The sequence below is a fragment of the Castor canadensis genome, chromosome 5, assembly GCF_047511655.1.
Source record: "Castor canadensis chromosome 5, mCasCan1.hap1v2, whole genome shotgun sequence".
Classification (NCBI taxonomy): domain Eukaryota; kingdom Metazoa; phylum Chordata; class Mammalia; order Rodentia; family Castoridae; genus Castor; species Castor canadensis.
The window spans coordinates 8953796-8979744 of record NC_133390.1 but is presented as its reverse complement, the minus strand read 5'-3'; the positions used below and the strand labels follow the sequence as shown (position 1 = coordinate 8979744).

Below are 25949 nucleotides of genomic sequence, written 5' to 3'. Positions count from 1 at the left end.
GATGCAATGTTCATCCTTATCAAGCTCAATTTCTCCCTGTGAAGACAACAAATCAGTAAGTAAATAGGTAACACCCAATAATTAGAGCTGGAAAAAAATATCATGAAGGAAAAAAACATGGAGAAAAAGGGCCAGAAACAGCTGCTTCATCTAGAGGAGCTGGGGACAGTCTCCATTAAGAGGTAGCATTCCAGATTTGGACAGACAGTCTCTGAATCCACAACCCCACAATCTGTCACTTGGCACTACAGAAAAGCACTCAATAAATGGTTGTTGGCTGCATAAATGAGTAGGAGCCAGGCACAAAAAGGGTCAGGGGAGGATATTGTAGGCAAATTGCATCTGAAATCTTCAGTGAGAGACTGAGCCTTGTCACTGCAAATAGCAGAAAGATCATAAAGGTGGTATCAGAATCCACAGGTGGGAGAGATGCAAGTTGGAGTTTTTAAGAAGTATGGGGTTCTGTTTTCTAGGGGTGCCTGATGTGATCAGATTTATGTTAAAAAAGGACCACTCTGGCCACTCTCCAGAGATGGGATAAGCGTGGGGAGCAGGCAGAAAGAGCAGAAGCCAGGTATTCTGGAACAGCCTCTGGCTGCACCCAACAAAGAGTGGCTGGGCCAGGCTGGGAGCCTCCTGCTGTGTGCCAGCCAAACTGGACTTAGCCTTCCCTGGACTGTTCAGATGGCCCTCCATTCTCTGCCTCCCCCATCCAGCCTCACCCTTCCCTCTTTTTAATTTTTTTAACTATTTGTTCTTTTGGTATGCATTTTTGTTGGTGTTAGTTATACTAATTGTACAAATTAATTGTTAATGATATTAATTGTACAAAGGGTTTACAGCATGACATTTCACACATGCAAATATTGTACATTGATCAGATTAACTCTATTGCCCTCTTTTTTCATTTCATCCCCTCCCCCCCTTCTTTTTCAACAGCTTTCGGTGAGTTCCCTGTGCCACATTCACAATGTGTTTTGCCATTGTGCCCCACCCCCGTCATTCTCTTTCCTTCTCCCCACTCCCAGACCGTCCCTTGATCAGTCATGATTTTCAGCTTGGGATGCTCTTCTCTTATTTTTGCTTTAAAAATTCCACTATCCTCAGTGTCCTCAGGTTTCTGCTCCCCCTCCGTGAAGTCCTTCCTGATGGTGACAGCTGCAGAAAACGTCCCCATGCTTTATAGCATTACAGCACTATTTAGAGGATTCAGCGCACGGTGGTGTCTTCTGATTGAGTTTGATCTTCCGTGTTGCTTTGGGAACGAGATGAATTGGATGCCTCTTAAAAATCTCCCCGTTCTCTATTTCATAGTTACCACCCTGTCCACTAACTTAGTTGTGAGGGCTGAACGTAGTCCTCGAAGGAGCAAATGGTTGACTGCATCTCTTTAACGTGTTCTTTTTATTTGTATAACCCCACTTCTTTGAACATCACTTCCTAACCAACTCTATGGAGGAAATACAAAACTATTCTTTTAAGCATAGAATCTGTCCCTGGTGGGCTGCATTTGGCAGCAGCAATGGTCTGAAAGCTCCAAAGGCTTGGTAAGAGCTGTGGGGAGGTGCGAAATGTGTTCAATTAACTCTCGTTACTCAAAGTAAATGGAGGTGCTTAAGCCAACAGTCATATATTCTCAATTGCTCCTTCGACTAGACCGTGAGCTCTTAAACACTGTTTATTCATCTTTGCACACACATCCCAGCACGTGCTGCCACACAGTAGGTCTTCAGACATGCTGACCGAATGGACTAGTAATCATGCAGGCACAGAGCCTTCGATGGCCCACTTGGTTGAGAGTAATGCCCATCATGGTGGCCCACTGTGTACTTAGAGGTCACATCTGGGGTGGAGCCCACTAAGAGGCAGGCCTCACTGCCCTGGAAATGCAGAATTACCTATTTACTGACCAAGGGCTGGAGGAGTGGCTCAAGTGGTAGAATATTTGCTTAGCAAGTATTCCGAGTTCAAACCCTGGTTCCACCAAAAAGGCACAACAACAAAGAGCTGTATTTCCTATTTTATTGCCCAACCTAGTGCACGTGTTCAAAGTGTGCAGCAAGTGGGTAGAAACGTAAAGATGAGTATGATCAATTGTCTTCCATCGTCCCTGTCACTTGCTTCATTCTCTCTGCTGGCTTCATTCATCCATTTGTTTCCCTGTCCCCTTCATCCCACTTGTCTGGTGTCATAGCAAGGGAGCAACCCTCCTTCATCTGATCAAGAGAAGGCCCCCATGGGTTCTTTCTTTCTTTTTTCCTTTCTTTCCTTTTGTAAAAAGTTTTAATGTATTTCATTTGCAAATATTAGCATCTTGTTAATTTTGGGATTAGCTTGGATCATCTTAATTTGTAGTGTCTTGAGTCCCACTAGTCACATCTTTAATTTCAGAAGCAAAACTGAGAGGATGTTCTGCAGGGAAGCTGAAGAGGAGACCCCATGTGTAGAATGCACTTGGCCCAAGTCTTCCATGAGTATTTGGTTTAAGTTTAAACCATCCCTGAGAGAAGCACGTCTCTCCTCCTTTCTTCCCTCGTGGTGAAAGGGGGGGCTCCTCCTATTTTCTGCGATTGTTTACTTAGGCAGGCATCAATAATTCAGAACATCAGTTCCCTTTCTGAAAGCCCAGGTGAGGGCAAAGGGCTTAGCACCAGGCCGGTACTGCATTTGCTCCCTCTGGCAAGACTCTTTGGAGATACAACAGGCTCCTGGCTGGCCAGACCTCAGCTGCACTTTGGAAAGGAGAACACGGTGAGCATTCATGTTGGAGTTGAGATCTGCTTTAGTTGTCTTTCTTTAGCTACTTACCTGCTTCCCTGAATCTATGAGAGTGGCAGAGGCCACATCTGGATGGAGGTCCTTCTGTCCACTGTGAGTAGCAGTGTACTACCCAGAGAAGGCTCCTATCATAGCCTCAGACCAAGGGCCTCTAAACCAGACCAGGTAAGCAGACTTTGAATTCATTCTTTCATTCTGCACATGTTTAAGCAAGAGGAAAAAATGAAAATGTGGCAGTTACTTACAGGCAGACTGAAAGCTGAGCTAGAGTTTGTTTCTATGTGTGGTCTGAGGGAGACTGAGACGGGTTCTCATTTCTAGGAGTTGCATAAGTTCCATAAAGGCAGTGATCTGTGGAAGCAGGTATGTAAACTCTTCTCTTTCCAAAGTGATTCACGGTGCTTGGTCTGTGGTGTTGTTCTTTGCTCTATTATAGAGTCTGGGTTCTTCAATAGCTCCTCAAATGTCTCTCCTTTTTTCCAAATTTTAGGATAAGACCTAATGGGTCTGAGACATTATTTGGGACTTCAAACTCAAATTCTCAGAAGCAATTCCTATGCCCAGGGTTAAGAGGACATGGTCCCATCTGTGCAAATCCTCTGTCCCCTATACACCTCATTCCCTACTTCTAGTCACAACACTTGACCGTCTTTGGCTGGGGAGAACCATTGCCAGGGAAGACTAGAGGAGTTTCTTTGATATTCCACTTCCCTATGAAATAATCTTCCCTTGATGGGACTCTTCCTCTCTCATATCCCCAAACACTCAACGAGGGATATTCTGTGCCCATTCTCCTAATATTACACTTATTAACATTTACAGTAATGTTTAGACCTTTGAACTCCATGACTTCTCTCCTGTGGTTGCTTGGTTAATCGTTTCCTACCTCCAGACTTGGTTTAGTCCAAGGTATACTGTTGCTAGTTTAAGTTTCTCATGGCAGAATTCTGATCAAGCCACTCCCCAGCCAGTCCCATTCCTCACCTCCCACCAACTGGTATTTACCAGCTTCTCATTGACTGGTCAATTGAGCGCACAGCTGTCCTGGATGTCTCTCCAGAAGGCTCAACCTGGCAATCCTGCCTTAAAGAACTCCAGGCATTCTCTTAGCATCCTCTTTGCTGACTAATGTCTTCATGGTCTCTGTTTAACACTATCTCCACAGTAGGCCTCCCAACATTCCCATTTCTACTATCAAAATCCTATCCATTCACTGAGTGCCGCAGTGGTATATGATTTAATTACAGTGTTCCTGAACTACTTGCTCATGATGGGCCTCGTTAAGAAGACCAAAAACAGACACAGACATTTCAATGCATATAGTGCTTCACAGGGAGGTACTGAGGGGATGAAACATGGACATGGGGACCTTAACTTTCTTCGTGGAGCTGTAATTTAACTGCTTTTGGTGGGCCGGAAGGAGTTCCAGAAGGAACAACATAAGCAAAGAAAAATAAAAACAGTGTGTTAGAGTCCAGTAGGTAGTTAAGAAGAACCTAAACTAGGCATTATGGGGAGTGTATCATGTTGCAAAAGGACTTTATCCTATATTCTTCGCTTTGTCTTATCTCGTTTGTCTCTCCTCATATCCTGTAAGGAGGATTTTCTTATCATCAAAGTCATTTTACAGATGAAGACATTGAGATACAAAGAAAGGAAGGTGTGGCTCCCAGGTTGGAGCCCAGAAATCTTTCTGCTGAGACTGGATTCTGCCTAGCTCTTCTATTCAGCTGAGGCTGCAGTCATAGAAAAGGTCATGATGTCTTCAACACTCCGTAGTTCTGGCTTTGCATCAATTACTTGTGCAACCCCAGATGTGCCTTGTGGACTTTCTGGGTTTAAATTTCTGTTTCTGTAGCAGTGTTTCTCAATGGGGGTGATAGTGACTGTATTAGGGGATATTTGGCAATGTCTGGACACTTTCAGGTTGACACAATTGGAAATGGGAAGTGGAGAAAGTTCTATTGGTGTCCGGTTAGTAGCAACCAGATATGATGCTCAACATCCTACAATGCACGGAACTGCCCCATAATGAAGGATGATATGGCCCCAAATATCAATGGTACTGAGGTTGAAAAGCTTGGGTCTGTAGAGTGGGTTTCATGGCCTATATGTACAGCGTATATCACAGACTATTTCGAACCTCCCAGGAGCTAATGTATGTGAAATTCCCATAGCAGTGACCATTGGCTTAGACTGCTGTGTCTCCCAGGGGGACCTGATTTTCTTGGGTGAATTTTCTGAGTTTGCTTCAGCAATAGGATCCTCTTCCTCCATGAACCCTGTGTTTCCTTCCAAATAAAATCCTGCTGTGCTACATCGCTGCCTCGCCTGCTGGTGGCATGGCCTTGGCTCCCATTCTGTTGGGTTGTTTTGTCCTGAAGCTTGTACCTCCTTCCCCTCACTGTATTTCATCTCGCCTTTTCCAGGCATTGCCTCTGACAGCTGGGCTTAGGAAGAGACCAGGCCCCAGATGAAAATCCTTAGCACAGTTCCACTGTGCTGCCTGGACTGACCCTGGCCCAGAGCAAGACAGTCAGCCATTTCTTCTCTGCTTAGCATTAGTTTTTCTTCCCTGGGTTATCTGTATTTTCTTTGAAAATCATTTCCTCTGTTTGACTCAGTTTTCCTTTGAGCCCAATTGCCTGCTCTTTTTTGTTTGTTTCTACTTCTCATTTTTCCCATTGATCAGATGCCCTGGAAATATTGCAGGAACAGTGTGTTCTCTGTAATATTTGGTTACACTTAATATTTCTCAGCAGAAAGTTGCCTTGGAACACCAGGCAGTAAAAATCCAGTCTTGCTCTGCTTACACTGGATATGAGCTTCAGCACAGGCTGCGATTCATGTTGGATCTATTCCCTCCTTAAAGGGCAATCACGCCAGGCTACAGCAGGGAGGTGCCCTGCAGGCGAATCTCCGAGGCTCCCCACAGAAAGCAGCACGTTCCTCAAACAAGTGAATAGTGAAGATGCACTCACTTAGGGCTTGCTGAATGCTATGGCATTCTATCAAAGTGCTAAGTGGATGTATTGTTGAATCCTAACACTCTCCTTAGTGGTACAGTTTTGCTAAACTGGGTTTTGCTATCTGTGCTACTCATACTAGTTTTCTCTGACTCCATTCTCTGATTATATGATTCAAAGTGAGCACTAATGACTCTCGTGCTACTCTCTGTGCTACTCTCACAGAATTCTTTGTTGAGTCAATGCATGTTATAAGCCACCGCTGACATCACAGACCATTCTGAGTGCTCTGGGTGCTAAGGCGGATGGAACTTGTTACTTAGGAAAGAGTTGGGAAAAGACCATTGGCTCTTCACGGAGTCCTCAAGGGGACCAGTCATCCTGGGTGGATCTTCTGTATGCTTGCTATCTTAGGCTGTTTTCTGTTGATATGAAAATATATCCTAAACTAGGTAATTTATAAAGAATAGAAGTTTATTTTTCCCATGATTCTGGAATCTGAGTTCAAGTCATGGCACCAACTTCTGTTTGGAATCTTGCTATCTAACAACATGGTATAGGCATCCCATGGAAATAGTGCAAGTGTGCCAGCTCAGCTCTCTCTTCCTCTTTTTTTTGTTCATTTATTCACATGTGCATACATTGTTTGGGTCTCTCTTCCTCTTTTTAAAACATCACTAATACCAGCATGGGGGCTCTACACTGATGACCATATTTAATCCTAGGTACCTCCTAATACCGCTCCTCCAAAACCCATTGATATATGAATTTGGGGCTAAAGTTTCCAACTCATGAACTTTCAACATACACATTCAAACCATAGCATTTCCTTCAATGATAGGACCAACTTCACATATGAAATGTTTAGAATAAAATTCTGCAGGACTTAACACTTAGTGGGACCCCATCCATACAGGACATGATTTCAAACTTAATTAATAGGCATTGCCTTCTTGGCTTAGGAAATATGATTAGGAAATACTGTGAGTGAGGTGTTATTTAATCATGTTAACAGAAAATGACAATGACAACACACAAGCACTTTAATCTACTAATAGCTTCTCTTTGAGTTTCTTGTGTGGTTTAAATAAGTGAGGTAAATGAATAAAATAAGGAAAGACATTGAGAATCAGAAAAGTTGAAAACTAAAGTTTTCTAGGAAACCTGTATTCATTTCTCACCTAATGGGATGGAGTTAACATCAGATACTGGACAACTTGTAGGTAAAACTCTGTGCCCGTCTCATATATGTGAGGACATGACCATAAATTCCCCAAGGAAGACACTGACAGCAACTCCCTGGACCACTTCCCTCGGGGTGACCAGATCTGTGTCCTGTTCCTTCTTTCTTTCACTGACTCAAAGAATATTCAGTTATAAGTTCTGTATCACAGTCTCTGCCCCAGCCTTTGAAGGAAGACAGACCCTCGGTCTGCTGGCCCAGGCACTAGACCTTTGTCACATTGAGTGTGGTGGCATTGATGCAGAGTTCACCAAGTTGTTTCCAGTGAGAAAGTGGAAGAAGAAGTGGGTAGGGAAAGGGTGGGAGAGTAGAACCACTGAAGAGGTAGAGAGAGTTGAACTGAGAGGCAAAATGTGGAGGGAGAGAGGAGTAAGGCAGATAAATGTCACAAAATGCAGACCATTAGAGAGAAGGGGTGTGGAGTAGATGTCTAGGAAGTCTTTCTGGAGAGCATGATTATAATTTCTTGTTCCCCAAAGAAGGAGAGAGAAATGATTGCATTGCTCCTCAGTTCTGCAGTTGGATGTAGCTCTTCAGTATAAATGCCTTCCTTGAGATGGGCCATGGTGAGAATTCAGTTTTATTCAGATTCTGTAGAGTTCTTATGTTCCATGCTTTTCCCCCAGCAGACAGAAGTGGCAAACAGGAAGATTACAAAGAATGGGACTTTTCCTTAAGAAAGCATTTGAAACCAAGATCTCTGCAAAATTTAGAATTGCTTGCAGACTGTTATTTGGGAAGCATGAGAATTATTCATTGAAAAATCATCAGAATAACCCCAGTAAATTGTGGTTGGCCTAAGTTAGAAATAAATTTAAGCTACTGTCCCAAAAGTTAGCAGGACTTCATGAGCTTAGCGTTTCAGTAGCTCAGAAAAATCTTTTTTTGGAATGGTGGAGAGTTTCTTTGTAATTGAATCTCCCCTTTTCTTAGGTCTCTAGAAGATGCTCTGCCATCTATAGTGATTAGGACTGCAAGTGCAAAGAGATGCAGGTAGTCAAAGAGCCAAATTGTTTGATATTCTGGGATGCTTGGGAATGTAGATAAAATACAGCCATTTATCCAGTGGTCTCCATGCCTGTAGTGACACAGGCACCGTGGAACAGACATGGCACCATAAATATGTTTTCAATTTTTCTTCATTTTCTTCTCCCTCTGAGGGAGTTTGGGAAGTCATGGTTTATGTAGGAAAAGGGCAAACAGTGGAGAAGGATGGTTGGGATGGGCATGGAGTTCGTGGGGAAGGGTGTACAATTAACACCAAGTGACAATTTTCAGACCTGAGTCAGGCCAGTTCAAAGGAGAGCACTCTCTTCCCAGCTTATCAGTCCCTTCACCTCCCAATCACAAGAGTTTCCACAAGGAACCTATAGTGGAGACGATAACCTTCTCCAGCCTCAGACCCCTCACCTAAAAGGCAGCTGGGCTGTTCTTGACCACCTCAGAGGTGGAAGAACAGAGCCCTGTTCTTTTCATTTCATCCTGTCTTTCAGCTCCTGTGTACCTTGATTTCAAAGCCTTTCTGAAACAAATGTGGAGCTGAAGAGATAGACTTCAATTATTTCATTTTGCGAAGGTTAAAAAGGTTCTTGTAAATGACTGATGCAAATACTGGAAACCCGGTTAAAACAACTGGATACCAGATGGCAGAGGAAAGTGGTTTACTGTAAAGTGTTAGAGAGTAGGAGCTCATTTACAAGAAGCAATTACACAAACAGCCCTAAGTATCCAAGATCCCATAAAAGGGTGGCTGGGGTAGAAGCACAGTATCAGCCTTACACGTGTGACATCTACCCTCTACTCTAAAACTAACAGTGTGGCTGGTCACCGTCCCTGCCGCCCCTTTTACTGACCTGCCAAGCTCCACCCTTAAACAGAGACTATTTCACTTTATGCACCACTCAGCTGCCTAGGGGAGTTTCCTAATAAGAGAAATTTAACAATACAAGGAAAGGGCATGTATGTCATCATCAGTGATAGAAAGTCTTGGTCTTACTTAGGCCAAGAGAACAAACGAAAGGTCTCTTTCCAGTCCAGGACACTTCTCCTCCCTCAGTCTCTCTTTAAATTGAGAATAAGCACCAGACACCTTGTCATTGAGTTTCATTTATAGGCATGCCTTTGTATGTGTGTAGACAAGATGTAAATCTCAATGCAGGTTATAAAGCCAGAGATGAGAGTTGTGACACTACAGTTTCTTATTAATACTCACATTTAGTCTACACACTAAGTTCCCTGATCTTCATTGTAGTCACCCTGAGCCCAAGTCCCTGACTCTGTGTTGCCAAGACTGTCCCAAGATCAGTTATCTGTCTTATCTCACTTTGTCAAGACTGGGCAGTCCTTCCCACGTGGTTTTCAACCAGACTGTGATCCGTGCTATGGGGAGAACATGCACTTACCTTGATACAGAGCCCCAGGACAGGTGGTAACATCCATTTTCACAGAAGCTATCCATAAACCCAAATGTATCTCAGAGGTTACTGTACCAGAATCTTCTTCTGGGACAATAGTCAGGCAAGCATGTAGGTAGCTCCTTGCCAAGGCAGAGAGAAATACTTTTGAATAGGTAGAAATTCCAGGGCCTAGGAGTCAAATTAAGCAATCTCGTTGCCATCCAAGATGTCTGCCTGCAAATTTCCATCTTGGAGCAGTTAGGGTTAGTATATCACACTGATACTTAAACCTTGCAACAGACCCTGATCCAACAGACCAAAGCCCAGCCATAGTCAAACCTTCACTACACATTTGGCAGGGGGTGGGGTAGTAGGGTGGCAGAGACCCTAGCCTGAAGCTGGTCACAGTTCACTTGGTTGCTGAGCCTTATCAGAACAGGGACCCACAGCCTCACTCAAGTGAATGATCCCTGTCATCAGAGCCCTTGTAGCTCCCTCAGTCTTTTCATTCCTTTTCTATCTGTCTCTGAGCATGGGAGGATCTCTGGAGCTTGTATAAGTCATTCCCTCATTCATTATTTTGCCTCTCTTCCCCAAGGTAACAGGTTGAGAGTCATAATGGTCAACAAGCATAGTCATTCCTTATGATCTGCCTCTCCTCCCTGACGTGATCAAACGTCAGACTGAGATCCGTCCATTCTCCTGTTCTTTCATTCTGTCAGTGTTTACTGAGCATATACAAAGTGCCAACCCGTTATAGGAACTGGGAGCCAAGTGATAAGCAAAACAGCCAAGGGGAAGTGTGGGCAATGCACAAGTAAGCAAATACCATTAGAGAAGGGTCTGGTTTGGAATCTTCTACTAGTCAATCCACAGTGAATATTCAAGTCTGGTATTAAGCTACTGCCACTTTGGGTGCATTTGTTATAGCAGCATAACCAGGCTTACTCTGACTACTAATACATCCACTAAAGAAACAAACTTCCAAATTGCATCTGGGTGCTCTAAAATATTTTCTGCATAGTTTTGGCAGAAGAGCAAGTCAGGCACTACAGCAATGGCTTATCCAAATAAAAGCCTATTCATTGAGAAGGGAAAGACAGTGCAGATTGATTATATTTCATATCAAATTTTGCTTAAATTATATGAACAATTGGTTACTCACATAAGCGAAATAGCAATCATAAATTGCAATTTATCACAGTCTGTGACATTGAACATTCAGAACACACTCTTGTTTCTTGAGGTACTGTAGGGAAACCTGATGCATTCAGGGGTCTTCCTGGAGCAACCTGTAATCACAAAGAGGTTTTTGTTCCACGTTTTGGGTTTCCAGCAGTTCCCATTCGATATCTGCCACTCAAAAACATCTTCTGATACCAATGGAAGTCATGACCTTGGGCTGACAATTTATTTAGGTAGCAACAAAGCTAGGATGTTCCTTGTCTTCATTGATTCTGGTCAATAGGCTGTTTTAAGAGAAACTTAGGCCAAATTTAAAACAAAGGAAAAGAAAATATGCCTTCCCTTGAGTAAACCTGATAACCTGACAGCTCCAGTGGGCAAATAATGCACTTCTTAAAAGCCTTTCCAAATAGGTGTTTACCCAGTAAGCTGCTTTTATACCCTATACTCTTCCTAATGTCCACTTATTCAAAACTCCTTACAGAATGTCATAGCTTAAAAATGATAGACATCTTATTGGGTCTGAGTTTGCTGGGCTTTCTTTTTTTCTAAGAAGTGTATTTTTCCTTTGGTTAAGGAAAAAGTCTTTCTTGAAATATGATGCTCTCAGATAAATAATGGCAATAAAAGTAAATGGAAAGTGGAAAGAGCATAAATGCTAAAAGGGAGTTTTCCTTGGAGGCCTCCCATCTGACTTCAGACCAAACAAAATAGCGATCTGCTTGTGGGCATTGAGGTCTCTGTTTTCCTTGTTAAAGGGGAAGCGAGCAGTGAAGGAAAAGTACAAAGTTCTAAAACTGTGTGCGAGGAACGATTTGTGTGGACCTGTCATTACAGTGGAATATAGGAACATGGAATATAGGATGAGCATAAAATCCCTCGGGGTCATTTAGTCAATCCCAGGCGGAAACTGAGTTTCCCATTACTTGGAGTCTTGGTGAAAAACCCAGCAATCTCCAGTCACATCTTTCCTCTTAATTTCTCAATGCTCTGCTCGTGTGAAAGCATTCCATAGAATCTAAGTGGCTTAGCTGAATTCTGGAATTCTGTGAAGCAGGCGTGCACCTGACCTAGCTAGCAAGGCTTACTGATAGCTTTGCAAGCAAACACACTTGTAGTTCAAGCCTTTCTTTGTTCTGAGGTCCTGCTAACCTGACTGGTCATCACAAATACATATTGTTGGTATCTTTAAACATCTTTTCATTTCCTTAATAAAAGCAATGATTTTGTAATGTTTTGCATAAGTAGTATTAAGACATTGTGTGGTCGATAAAAAACAATACCACGACTGGCCTATGATTTAATGCTAAACATTATTTTTGTCTCCTTTTTCTGCTCCTTTGTTCCCATCCGCACTCTCTTTTCCTTGCCACTTTTACCTTTTCATTTAACATTTTATTCACATAGAATATACAGACAGATAAGTTTATACACCACAAACCAGCCTTGAGGAATTTCCCAAAAGGATCTCAATTAGATAGCTAGCACCAGCTCCAGAAAAAAACATACTTAGCTCCCCAAAACCCACCATCCTGAGTACATAGGAAGTCACCATGACAACCATCTGGGCAGCACCATTCTGATGCCCAACACCAGAGATTAATTTTCCATTTTTTTATAGGATGGAATCTTCTGAAATAACAGCTTTTTGTCTAACTTTTTCCATTCAAGCCTGTGTTAGTAAGTATCCCCTGTTGCAGCATGCATTGTTCTGCCCATTTTTAAAATCTATTTCCAGCACAGACAATCTTTACCATTTTTGAGTCTCCTCTTCCCATGTATGCATTTGTTCTTTCCATTTTGAAGACTATTTTCCCAGGCGGGGTCCATTTACCTCATCTTTCTATCTGGAACTCCTCTGCAATTCTAATTTGTGTCTTAGACTTCATTGCTCTTCTGATGTATTTCCCTTGCCTAGTCAGATCAGCATGTCTGACTAGAACAGGATCTGACTAGAACAGGAAATACCCAATGTGCCATGCCTGGGATACCTCCAGGATCCACAGGGGACCAGGTCCACAAGGGACACAGCTGGCACTGATCACACATGTAGGTGAAGTAACATATGGGTAAAAAGTCCAGGCTAAAGTGCTTTCGCCAGAGAGTAGCAAGTCCTGAGATGGTTAATTTATGTGTCAACTTAGCTAGGACATGGCCCCAGATATTTGGTCACACATCATTCCAGATATTTCTCTGAAGATATTTTTAGATGACATTACTATTTAAATCAGTAGACTTTAAGTAAAGCAGATTATCCTCATTCCAGATATTTCTCTGAAGATATTTTTAGATGACATTACTATTTAAATCAGTAGACTTTAAGTAAAGCAGATTACCCTCTATAGTGTGGAAGGGTCACATGCAATTAGTTAAAGACTTTCATTAAAATAGACTTACATCACCTAAACAAGAAGGAATTCTGCCAGCAGATGCCTTACGACCACAACTATAACTCTTCATGGGTCAGGGCCCATAACCTGACACCTTACTCAGCAGATCATGGACTTCCTACCTCCATAGTCCCATTTGCCAATTTCATAAAATAAACCCCTTCTAAGGCTAGGGATGTAGCTCAGTGATTGAGTGCTTGCCTGCCATGCGCAAGGCCTTAGGTTCCATTCCTTGCACTAAAAAATAAACAAATGAATGAATAAATAAATAATAAATAATCCAAACATCCAATTGGTGCTGTTCTTCTAAGGAACCCTGACTAATGCAGCACCTACACCCATGGAAGACCTTGCTAATTCCCACAACACCCTTTTCAGCTGGGTCTTCCAAATCATCCTCTTCTCAGTCCACATCCACACAGCTGGCCAGTGAGCACACTGCTATACCGGGCTATCTGGGCATTACATCATCAGTGGCTTTAGGGAGCGGGATGTTATCTTGCCTCTGAGGAGACATTTGACAATTGCTGGTAATATTTTTGTTGTCACAAATGGAGGAGAGGAAGTGCAACTGGTATCTCATGGGTAGAGATCGTGGATGTCACTAAACATTCTAAGTGCACAGGACAAAGAATTACTCCTCAACAAAGTAACACCAAGGTTGAGAAGCACCACACTAGAGACATAATCGCCACACAGACTCAGGTATTAAAAGGCAAACATTTCTTGGATAGAAAGTATTTTAGTTTTTATCATATTGATTTTACATGATTTACAGAGCTACTTCTTAATAAACAACCTGGGAAGTTATTTTAAAATCCTGATATGTGGATGCATCCCAGTCTTTTATTTATTTTTTGTTTGTGAGCAATTATTTTGACCTTCTTTTCTCTTAATTCCCTTCAAAATTGAGTCCCCTTTTCCTTCCACAGGCATGAAAACAGACACTGCCATTCTCACATACCAAAATACAAACCATGGAATATTTGTCAAGGTCAGCAAATCCCCTTGACCTAGGGGAGCAAGGGTACATTGGAGGCAATTAATAAACGTTGGCTTCCCATGCCAGGCCATCAGCATACAAAACATCAAAAGAGCAGATAAAGTAGTCAATATGGATTTTCTCATTCCTGGCAAACAGAGAGCTTTCTAACAGAAATCCTCCCAGCTCTGAGCTCACCACTGGTTTGGGCAGCAGCCCAGGAGGTCTCTCTAAAGATGTTAAGCATTTCACACTTCCTGCTTAAAGCCCTGACCATGAACTTGCTAGGAGAGGGCTCTGTATCTCTCAAGGATGTAGTTAAGTGATCACGAGAAGTTTTTATAAAAACTTTTCATCTATTCTACTATATTCTCTAAGGCATAGAACAAAAATGGAGTATAAAAACATTTTATTCTAGGTAAGTGCAAATGGTAGTAATTTAAGCTGCTTATTAACATAGGACCTGCAATGTGTGTGGAAACGAGGTGTGACTTAGGGGAAAATTTAAATTGATGTCTTATTTATATGGAATTTCCCTGTATCAACGGGCATAATATTAATTACAACAACCAGAGTAGAAAGAAATGAGTGGGTTTTGTTTTTTTATAAGTAATAAAGTTCATAAGAAAATGATGTGAATATTTTTCTGGAGACGCTAAAGACAGAGAGAAATCAAATAAAAAATTTTTAAAAATCTGTTGATGTTGCTACAAAATAACAACACATGAAAAATTGACACAAATTATGATTACCTTTTCAGCATTAAAGCACTTTTTTAATTGTGTTGCCAGTGAGAAGAAAATGGTAGGCTTTTCAGTTCGATATTTTCAGAACTGTCAGTGATGAGCTAAATAAATAAATATTTAAGCAAATTATTTTTATCTCTTCCTGTTATAGCTAAGTAACTGGTCAATTGTCTTCAATAGATTTTGCCTCTAAAAGCTGCTCATAAGAGAGGAAGGTCAACAGATGAAAAGGATCCAGCATTCTGGCTTGAATGTCAAAATGCCAGTTTCACTATTCAAATGTCCTTAGGCTTTGATGACCAGAACCTAAGACATGAAGGACAGCTATGATATTCAGAGCTGAGTCTTAGGTCACAATTATATTGTACGTTGTTCACAGAAAACAATGAAAACCTCTCAGACTATAGATCTAAATTCTCCTGAAAACGAACACCTTACTTTGCCAGTTGTGCTGGTTCCACTTAATTCTCTCACCCTGACTCCTTCTGTGGTGGACAGCATGTTATAATTGCAGTAAATTCTGCCTCTCTTCATCCTGTTAAAGGGGAATCTGGGTCACTTTAAACACCATCTTCCCATACTGCCCTGCTTTTCCCTAAAGATTAGACTTGATGCTTTCCTAAGAGGTTTGTCATCAAAGGGAGTACAAAAGGGGGTTGCTTTCACCACCTTTTGATTTGTTCTAAAGCTTCACTTTTAGAAAGTGTGTTTGTCATGACCGATTCGTGTCTCATGGGTACAGACCATGAATTTGAAGAACCAAGTCACCAGGAAAGGGAAAGCTACCTTGGCTTCTTGGAGACATATCACTAGGAAGAATGAGTTGAGTAATGTTCCCCTAAAACATGTGTCCATGACCTAAGTCGTGATGTATGTAACCGTGACCTTATTTGGAAATGAGGTCCTTGCAGATGTTAATAAGTTAAAGATCTTAAGATGAAATTATCTCTGATTAGGATAGGTTCAAAATCCAATAGAAAAAGGAGAACGATATTTGAGACAGAGACAAAGACAGGAAAACCATGTGGAGACAAAGGTAGAGATGAAGCCGATCTCTACCAAGGGAAACCAAGGATGGCCAGCTGACACAAGAGGATGTGAGAGAGGCATGGGATGGATGCTCCCCAGGCCCTTTGGAAGGAACCAACCCTTCTAACACATTAATTTCAGATTTTATGTTCCCATAATGGTGAAAGTATAAATCTCCATTGTTAGAAGACATCAAGTTTATGTATATTTTGGTAGAGTAGCTAATCTAATACACTTTAACACTGGACAGAAGACTAATTATTAACAGTCATTTGATTCCTTAGAAAAATGGAGGATGACCCAATGGTCATGTTAGAACATAAGTTTTATATAAACTTTATTGTGAGGAAAAATGATTATGATGAATACTGTGTCTACCCAGCACCCCATCTGCTTTGTCCCCTCTTCTGAAGATAGTCCTTGGTCAAGACACAGAGGTGAACTTATGACCCAAGCAGAACCAATCATAGAAACCATCCCTGCAGCCATACTAACTGGGAAAGGCAGAGGGTAAGGATGCAGTACTTGTTACCTCCAACTGGAGTTGTTCCTTGGTATTTTTTAATTGAAACTGAAAAGCTTGTTTAATTGTTGAGTGACTTTCTCTAATTACTCTGGATGTTTGTGAATCCAGAGCTCTCACACTCTTACTGCAGGCACACCAAAATGGGAAGCTGTGATCAGAACCCAGACTCTATGTTCTCATGAGAGCACTCTGGGCATTTTGGATTCCTTTATGGTACACCTACCATTCTGTGCATTGCAAAGCCATTAGCTTCCCTGGTTCTAGTGGTAAATAATGAGTGATGCCCCAGTCTTTTGTGACAAACCAAAATTTTCCTAAGCATTTTTAAATACCCTATTGAGAACCTGACCCACCCCCATTTGAGGACACTGGTAGATAAGCCTTAGAGCAAACATCTCTGGGCTAACATGGCCTGCCTCATTTATTGATGATCACAGTAGAAATTACTACGTGCTAATAAAAATTGGAATGTTTGTGAATCCAGTGACTGTGATCTATTTACCTCTATAATCCTCTATATTTTTATTTTTTAGGTGAAGACTGAACACCTCTTGTCTGAGTGACGATGTTCTCAGTGCGCTGTAACATTCAATCATCTCACAGATGAACTCACCCGTTGATGACCAGTCCAGTTCTAGAGAGTGACTTTGAAGGTTTTGGTTTATAGCTTTAACTCTTGGAGAGTTGCCTGTCTTCTAATGCCTCAAGGATATCCAATTATTCTGGAGTAGGAGGAACAGTGGGGAAGGCCAGAGGTGAGACTTAAAGATAGAGCCAAGAGCCAGATCCCAGAGTGCTTGCTGCATACTGTTGTTCCAGGTTGGTCCTCACATGGACAGTCGTAAGAATTCAGGAAAAGATGATGGCTGATTAGATGAGACCTGAGCAGGTGGATGTGACTATGATGAGTGAGAATGAAGTCTAAAAGCTTTGTCAGGGAGCAAGAGGGATATAGAAAAGTTTCTGAGAACTGATCAAGGATAAAACCAAAGCAGTAGCAACAAGAAAGAAAGGTAAAAAATATTAAAAGGATGAGACAAAAATTAGTATTATACTAAAACGTGAAGACCAGTTGGATACAGAGAATAAAGGAGGGAAGAAGTTCGGGTGGCTCTCCAATTCAAATTGAAACAGACCTAAATACTTTTGATGCTTTTGGGGAGGTTTCCTCTAAATATTTTGTGTGTATTTAAAGAACTTGATGGTGAGATAATAGCCCAGACAATGGTGGGGATTAAGAAATTCAGGAATTTAAAGACTCTGACCATCAAATACTTTAAGATACCAGCTAAGGAGGAGCTCATTCTGGAAGTTTTTTTTTTATCATGCTCATTTGCCCCCCATGAACAATGTTTTTTAGAAAAAATATTTAAATGAATCTCAGTGTTCTTTCCTAGGGCAAAAGTTAAAAACAAACAAACAAACAACTTGAGGCATGGGGAAACTTTTGACAGCTAAAAGCCTTCTCTAACTTGCATTACAAGATGGCCTCCTTACAGCTCCCAAAGATGGTGTGTGGCTAAGCCGCTGTGGGTGAGGATTGTGGTGGCAGAGTGCAGGGTGCGAGTGACGACGGGCACAAGTAAAGCGTTCTGGTGAAATGGTTGAAAAGAGATCTCTTTTTCACAGTACATTCCCTGTCAAAGACAAAATGGAGCAAGTAGAGTATTCGTAACAGAAGAGTCAGCTTCCTTCTTATACATTAGTTAGAAAAACATAAAAGCATTGAACCCTTCTGCATAAAAATAAAATAAAAACTGATGCTAATATTTTAATACTTGGAGTCTTAGGAGGAATAGAAGCTAGGAAAATGAACCAACAGAGTTCAATGTTGTCAAAGTTTCACACAGTTTTGTATTTAACATGTTGGGCCTTGAAATTGGATTCAGGACAGATAGTTCCTGATTTGGGGAACAGTGGGCATGGGAGAGGAAAAACGCCCTTCAAAGTCTCACAAAGAGATTCTGAGTTATGCAAAAGTGAAGAAAAGGCTCTGCTCATAGACAGATATGTGGAGACTTAGTTCCAAGGGGCTGAAGGTCTGTAGGGAGAACCAAGGAATGGGGGAGGAGCAACCTGAAGAAGGCAGGGCCTGGCTCCTTGGAGGGCACAGAGCCTCTTCTCAGAGTACTAGGTTGGGCTCTGTTTTGTTTGCTTTTTCAGTGTTAAGATTTATTGAATAACTTTTCAACACTTCAGAATACAGATATTTTACACAGAGACCTGGATTTCAGATTCCCTTTGAAATCACTGAAAGTCTGGCCAGGCCCTCATTTCTATGTCAACAAGGCAGGTGTGGCTGAGAGAATCAGGTGACCTCTCCCACTGGCCTGGCATCACCTCTTTGCCACCTTCCTACAGTTACCCAAGCTTGCTCCACTGTGAGTCATCGGTCTGTTTTGGTTCATGTTTGGCTTTGGCAAACAAACAAAAACAGCAACAAATAAAGCAGTTGTACAGTAAAAAAATCTACGCTATAGTTTGTGAGACTATGCAGACTTGGAAAAGCATTAATACAGTAGCCATGAGTGCATATATTAAAAAGACTGAAAGATCCCAAATCAATGACCTGATGATACATCTCAAACTCCTAGAAAAACAAGAACAAGCAAATCCCAAAACAAATACAAGGAGAGAAATAATAAAAATAAGAGCTGAAATCAACAAAATAGAAACCAAAAAAAACCATACAAAGAATTAATGAAACAAAAAGTTGGTTCTTTGAAAAAATAAACAAGATTGATAGACCCCTGGTAAACCTGACTAAAATGAGGAGAGAAAAAACCCAAATTAGTAGAATCAGGAATGCAAAAGGGGAGATAACAACAAACTCCATGGAAGTCCAGGATCATCAGAGACTACTTTGGGAACCTATATTCAAATAAATTTGAAAATCTTAAAGAAATGGACAGATTTCTAGATACATATGATCATCCAAAACTGAACCAAGAGGAAATTAATCACCTGAATAGACCTATAACACAAAATGAAATTGAAGCAGCAATCAAGAGTCTCCCCAAAAAGAAAAGTCCAGGACCTGATGGATTCTCTGCTGAACTCTATCAGACCTTTAAAGAAGAACTGATACCAACCCTCCTTAAACTGTTCCATGGAATAGAAAGGGAAGGAAAACTGCCAAACACATTTTATGAAGCCACTATTATACTTATCCCAAAACCAGGCAAAGACACCTCCAAAAAGGAGAACTATAGGCCAATCTCCTTAATGAACATTGATGCAAAAATCTTCAACAAAATAATGGCAAACCGAATTCAGCAACACATCAAAAAGATTATTCACCACGACCAGGTAGGCTTCATCCCAGGGATGCAGGGGTGGTTCAACATACGAAAATCAATAAACATAATAAACCACATTAACAGAAGCAAAGGCAAAAACCACTTGATCATCTCAATAGATGCAGAAAAAGCCTTTGATAAGATCCAACACCATTTCATGATAAAAGCTCTAAGAAAACTAGGAATAGAAGGAAAGTACCTCAACATTATAAAAGCTATATAGGACAAACCTATATTTAACGGAGAAAAACTGAAACCATTCCCTCTAAAAATCAGGAACCAGACAAGGATGCCCACTATCTCCACTCCTATTCAACATAGTACTGGAATTCCTAGCCAGAGCAATTAGGCAAGAAGAAGGAATAAAAGGAATACAAATGGGTAAAGAAACTCTCAAAATATCCCTATTTACAGACGACATGATCCTATACCTTAAAGACCCAAAAAACTCTACTCAGAAGCTCCTAGACACCATCAATAGCTGTGGTAAGGTAGCAGGATATAAAATCAACATAGAAAAATCATTAGCATTTCTATACACTAACAATGAGCAAACTGAAAAAGAATATATGAAAACAATTCCATTTACAATAGCCTCAAAAAAAATCAAATACCTAGGTGTAAACCTAACAAAGGATGTGAATGACCTCTACAAGGAAAACTATAAACTTCTGAAGAAAGAGATTGAGGAAGACTATAGAAAGTGGAGAGATCTCCCATGCTCATGGATTGGTAGAATCAACATAGTAAAAATGTTGATACTCCCAAAAGTAATCTACATGTTTAATGCAATTCCCATCAAAATTCCAATGACATTCATTAAAGAGATTGAAAAATCTACTGTGAAATTTATATGGAAACACAAGAGGCCACGAATATCCAAGGCAATACTCAGTCAAAATAACAATGCTGGAGGTATCACAATACCTGACTTCAAACTATATTACAAAGCAATAACAATAAAAACAGCATGGTACTGACACAAAAACAGACATGAAGACCAGTGGAACAGAATAGAGGACCCAGATATGAAGCCACACAACTATAAGCAACTTATCTTTGACAAAGGAGCTAAAAATATACGATGGAGAAATAGCAGCCTCTTCCACAAAAACTGCTGGGAAAACTGGTTAGCAGTCTGCAAAAAACTGAAACTAGATCCATGTATATCACCCTATACCAATATTAACTCAAAATGGATCAAGGATCTTAATATCAGACCCCAAACTCTAAAGTTGATACATGAAAGAGTAGGAAATACTCTGGAGTTAGTAGGTATAGGTAAGAACTTTCTCAACCGAACCCCAGCAGCTCAGCAACTAAGAGATAGCATAGGTAAATAGGACTTCATAAAACTAAAAATCTTCTGTTCATCAAAAGAAATGATCTCTAAACTGAAGAGAACACCCACAGAGTGGGAGAAAATATTTGCCAGCTACACATCAGACAAAGGACTGATAACCAGAATATATAGGGAACTTAAAAAACTAAATTCTCCCAAAACTAATGAACCAATAAAGAAATGGGCAAGTGAACTAAACAGAACTTTCTCAAAAGAAGAAATTCAAATGGCCAAAAAACACATGAAAAAATGCTCACCATCTCTAGCAATAAAGGAAATGCAAATTAAAACCACACTAAGATTCCACCTCACCCCTGTTAGAATAGTCATCATCAGCAACACCATCAACAACAGGTGTTGGCGAGGATGCGGGGAAAAAGGAACCCTCTTACACTGTTGGTGGGAATGTAAACTAGTACAACCACTCTGGAAAAAAATTTGGAGACTACTTAAAAAGCTAGACATTGATCTACCATTTGATCCAGCAATACCACTCTTGGGGATATACCCAAAAGACTGTGACACAGGTTCCTCCAGAGGCACCTGCACACCCATGTTTATTGTGGCACTATTCACAATAGCCAAGTTATGGAAACAGCCAAGATGCCCCACCACTGACGAATGGATTAAGAAAATGTGGTATCACCAACAATAGGTGTTGGTGAGGATGCGGGGAAAAAGGAACCCTTTTACACTGTTGGTGGGAATGTAGACTAGTACAACCACTCTGGAAAAAAATTTGGAGGCTACTTAAAAAGCTGGACATCGATCTACCATTTGATCCAGCAATACCACTCTTGGGGATATACCCAAAGACTGTTACTCCAGAGGCACCTGCACATCCATGTTTATTGCAGCACTATTCACAATAGCCAAGTTATGGAAACAGCCAAGATGCCCCACCACTGACGAAAGGATCAAGAAAATGTGGTATCTATACACAATGGAATTTTATGCAGCCATGAAGAAGAACGAAATGTTATCATTCACTGGTAAATGGATGGAATTGGAGAACATCATTCTGAGTGAGGTTAGCCTGGCTCAAAAAACCAAAAATCGTATGTTCTCCCTCATATGTTGACATTAGATCAAGGACAAAACACAACAATGGGATTGGACTATGAGCACATGATAAAAGCGAGAACACACAAGGGAGGGATGAGGATAGGTAAGACACCTAAAAAACTAGCTAGCATTTGTTGCCCTTAACGCAGAGAAACTAAAGCAGATACCTTAAAGCAACTGAGGCCAATAAGAAAAGGGGATCAGGTACTAGATAAAAGGTTAGATCAAAAAGAATTAACCTAGAAGGTAACACCCACGCATAGGAAATCAATGTGAGTCAATGCCCTGTATAGCTATCCTTATCTCAACCAGCAAAAACCCTTGTTCCTTCCTATTATTGCTTATACTGTCTCTACAACAAAATTAGAAATAAGGGCAAAATAGTTTCTGCTGGGTATTGAGGGGGCGGAGAGGGAGGGGACGGAGTGGGTGGTAAGGGAGGGGGTGGGGGCAGGGGGGAGAAATGAACCAAGCCTTGTATGCACATATGAATAATAAAAGAAAAATGAAAAAAAAAAGAAAATGTGGTATCTATACACAATGGAATTTTATGCAGCCATGAAGAAGAACGAAATGTTATCATTCACTGGTAAATGGATGGAATTGGAGAACATCATTCTGAGTGAGGTTAGCTTGGCCCAAAAGACCAAAAATCGTATGTTCTCCCTCATATGTCGACATTAGATCAAGGGCAATCACAACAATGGGATTGGACTTTGAGCACATGATAAAAGTGAGAGCACACAAGGGAGGGGTGAGGATAGGTAAGACACCTAAAAAATTAGCTAGCATTTGTTGCCCTTAATGCAGAGAAACTAAAGCAGATACCTTAAAAGCAACTGAGGCCAATAGGAAAAGGGGACCAGGAACTAGAGAAAAGGTGAGATCAAAAAGAATTAACCTAGAAGGTAACACACACGCACAGGAAATTAATGTGAGTCAACTCCCTGTATAACTATCCTTATCTCAACCAGCAAAAACCCTTGTTCCTTCCTATTATTGCTTATACTCTCTCTACAACAAAATTAGAGATAAGGGCAAAATAGTTTCTGCTGAGTATTGAGGGGATAGGGAGGAGAGGGAGGGGGTGGGGTGGGTGGTAAGGGAGGAGGTGGGGCAGGGGGGAGAAATGACCCAAGCCTTGTATGCACATATGAATAATAAAAGAAAAAAAATACAGTATTTCTTAAGAAGAAAGGAGGAAAGTGGATTGGCTCAAAGGAAACACAGATATGTGGTCATGTTCCCCTAATTGCTGAACTTCAGAGAACTATAAAACCATTAGGATCTTTTCTACACTATTCACACAGGTGTCCATATGGGGTCATTCTGGATTCCCATCTTAACTTAAACAGAAACTTTTTTTTCCATGTCTGGAGCCCTTGATACACTGCAAACGAAGGGGAAGAATGTCCTTATATTCCTTGCAGTAGGAACCACTTAGGTGACACTAATCTTGACTTACAAAACAAAGAGTGATAGTGTCTATGTAAGAGGAAGTCATTAGGAGGAGAGCACAGATGAGCAAAAGTCCATTAGCTTAGAAATCTAGCTCATGGCCTAGTACTAGTGAGCAGTGACCACAGTAGTTTGCAAAGAATCCAAGTTTATTGCACAGACACAAAGCTGCATGAATACATTGAGTTCTGTTACCAAAAGCTTCTATCAGCCTTTTTTTTTTTTGGTGGTACTAGAGTTTGAACTCAGAGCCTCAAGTTTGCTAGGCAGGCACTCTACCACTTGAGCTACTCTGCCAGCCTGCTTTTATCAGTCTTGAGAGGTATGGTAATATAACATTAGATTAGGGAATCCTAATTCTATCCCTGCTTTGTGAAAACCATGTAATTTCTTTGCCTGATTCATTCATGTAAGTTTATGATCTCAACACCTAGAACATGCATTGACAGTGGAAGATTCAGGACTTCAGACTTCATCATTCTTGCCTTTAGGACCATTTTACTGTTTTCTATTTTAAATTTTATTGCTCTGTAGTAAACTTTCACAAACTTAATAGCTTTAAACAGTATGTACTTATCAGATCACAATTCTGTAAGTTAAAAGTCTAGGTTTTCTGCTCAGGGTCTTACGAGGCAGAAATTAAGGTACTGGGCAACTCTGCTCTCACCTGGAGACTGTAGGGAAATATCTGCTTCTGTGCTTTCTCAGGCTGCTCATAGAATTTATTTCTTTGGGGTTGTAGAACTGAGGTCCTTACCTCCTTTCTAGCTGATTATCAGGGGCCCACACTCAGCCCTTAGAGGCCGCTCTCATTCCTTACCACTCAGCCCCCTTTATTTTCAAAGAAAATAATAGGGATGAATGTCCCTCAGTCTGAGCCTCTCTTTCTGACCAGGAAGAGTCCAGTAACTTAAGACCCCAGCTGTTTAGGACAGGCCCATGGAATACCATCTTCCTCTCATAAAGCCAACTGGTTAGGACTCTTAATCACAAGCAAAATCCCTTCACAGCAGCAGCTAAATTGGTGCTGGACCTTACACCAGTACAGCCATCTTAAAATTCCACCTACTATAAGTATTTGAAAAAATTTTACTGGGGGTGGAATAAATGATAAAACAAATGAAAAACTTCCTGGTATCTCAGTGACATTGTCCTCCTAAGTGAGGAGCATCATAGCTTTCCACTTCTGCTCAGTGTCCTTGCATAAACGAAGAGGCTGCATTTATATTTATTATTCTTTTGCTGCTAACAACACCTTGGTATGGCAGTTCCTTGGGACCAGTTATATTATTTCTTCTCCCAGAACTGTGGTTCTTAGCTCCTTGTTCAGGGCTCTTTTTTGTTGTTTCTTCAGGACTATCTTAGACAAGCTCTTTTGTGACACAGCAATAATGAGGAAGGAGGAACAGAAGAATGTGGAGCATGATGGAAATCCCATGAACCAGGGCATCTTGGGGCTGAGGCACTGCAGAAGCTGACTTCCTAGGCACAGCCAAGAGTCCTTGCCCACAGTCCAGCTCTGTGACCTGCCTGGGGTGGGAGACCTCAACATTAAGCTCACAACCAGAAAAATCACATCATTGGTGGTCAGGCCAATGGGCAGTTGCCACTGGCAAGGCCACTCCTTAAGTAGCAACTGCTCAAATGTACTTGTTATGTCCCCAATCCTGTGTTAAGTAGCAACAATGAAGTGAATAGTTTGTTATTTCCAATTTTACCTATCACTCAAAGCCAACAGAGGTTAACATTAGTGGGAAAGGAGAAGGGAAGGAAAGCTAAGTCTTCCAGGAACCAAGTCTGAGGACTGAGGTTGCAGGTTGGAGCTGGGTGAGGGAATCTTGATTAAAGAACCTCCCTGAGTAGCATGAATGGTTAGGCAGAAGATTCTTTACAAAATGGGGCCAGCAGAGCTCAGAGGTAGACACCTATGCCTTTAGGAAGTGAAGCTGAATCGAAAGAGCCATTCAAGACTGAGGGGCTCTTCTGATGGATTTCACTGCCCCAGGAACCCTGGGTCTTCATGCCATCTGGGCTTTCTAGACTTCTGAATGGTGAGTCTATTGTATATCAATTGTAAGGGGATAGAAAGAAAGGAAACTGAGGGGTGGTAGAAAGTATAACAACCAGGAGCCACCCACCTCCAACCAGGTTCTACTCTGGGTAGCTCTTCTACCAACAAGTTGTCTACTCTCGGCTCAGCCACTTTACACACTGGACCTCATTTTGTCCATCAATGTAACGCTGGAGGTGAGCTCCATTATTTCCACAATCCCTTCTGGCTATGAACTGTGTATCTTGTAAAGAGTTTTGGTGTTCTGTACAACATCAAAAAGTCACTATCTGGGATAAATAATGCTACCTGGAAGCCTTCTTCTATTCCTTCTTTTTTCTACAGTTCGGCCTAATCAGCATTATAAAATATTCAAATATTAAAAAATATTTCATTTGAATGAGTCTTTTTTTAGCACCAGTTGGAACAGAAGTGCATACGTCAGTAGTTAATTGCTTACATGTGGAGTAATAGCTACAAGCACATGGGGTAAG

The 25949-nt window shown here is 41.1% G+C and overlaps 1 long non-coding RNA gene across 1 annotated transcript; it reads left to right on the top strand.

The window, feature by feature from the left end:
- The first annotated feature begins 2589 nt into the window (after nt 1-2589).
- LOC141423028 (uncharacterized) lies at nt 2590-25690 on the top strand. Its single transcript, XR_012447691.1, has 3 exons — nt 2590-2751; nt 16775-16996; nt 24760-25690. It is a non-coding gene; the product is annotated as an uncharacterized lncRNA (long non-coding RNA).
- The last annotated feature ends 259 nt before the right edge of the window (nt 25691-25949 follow it).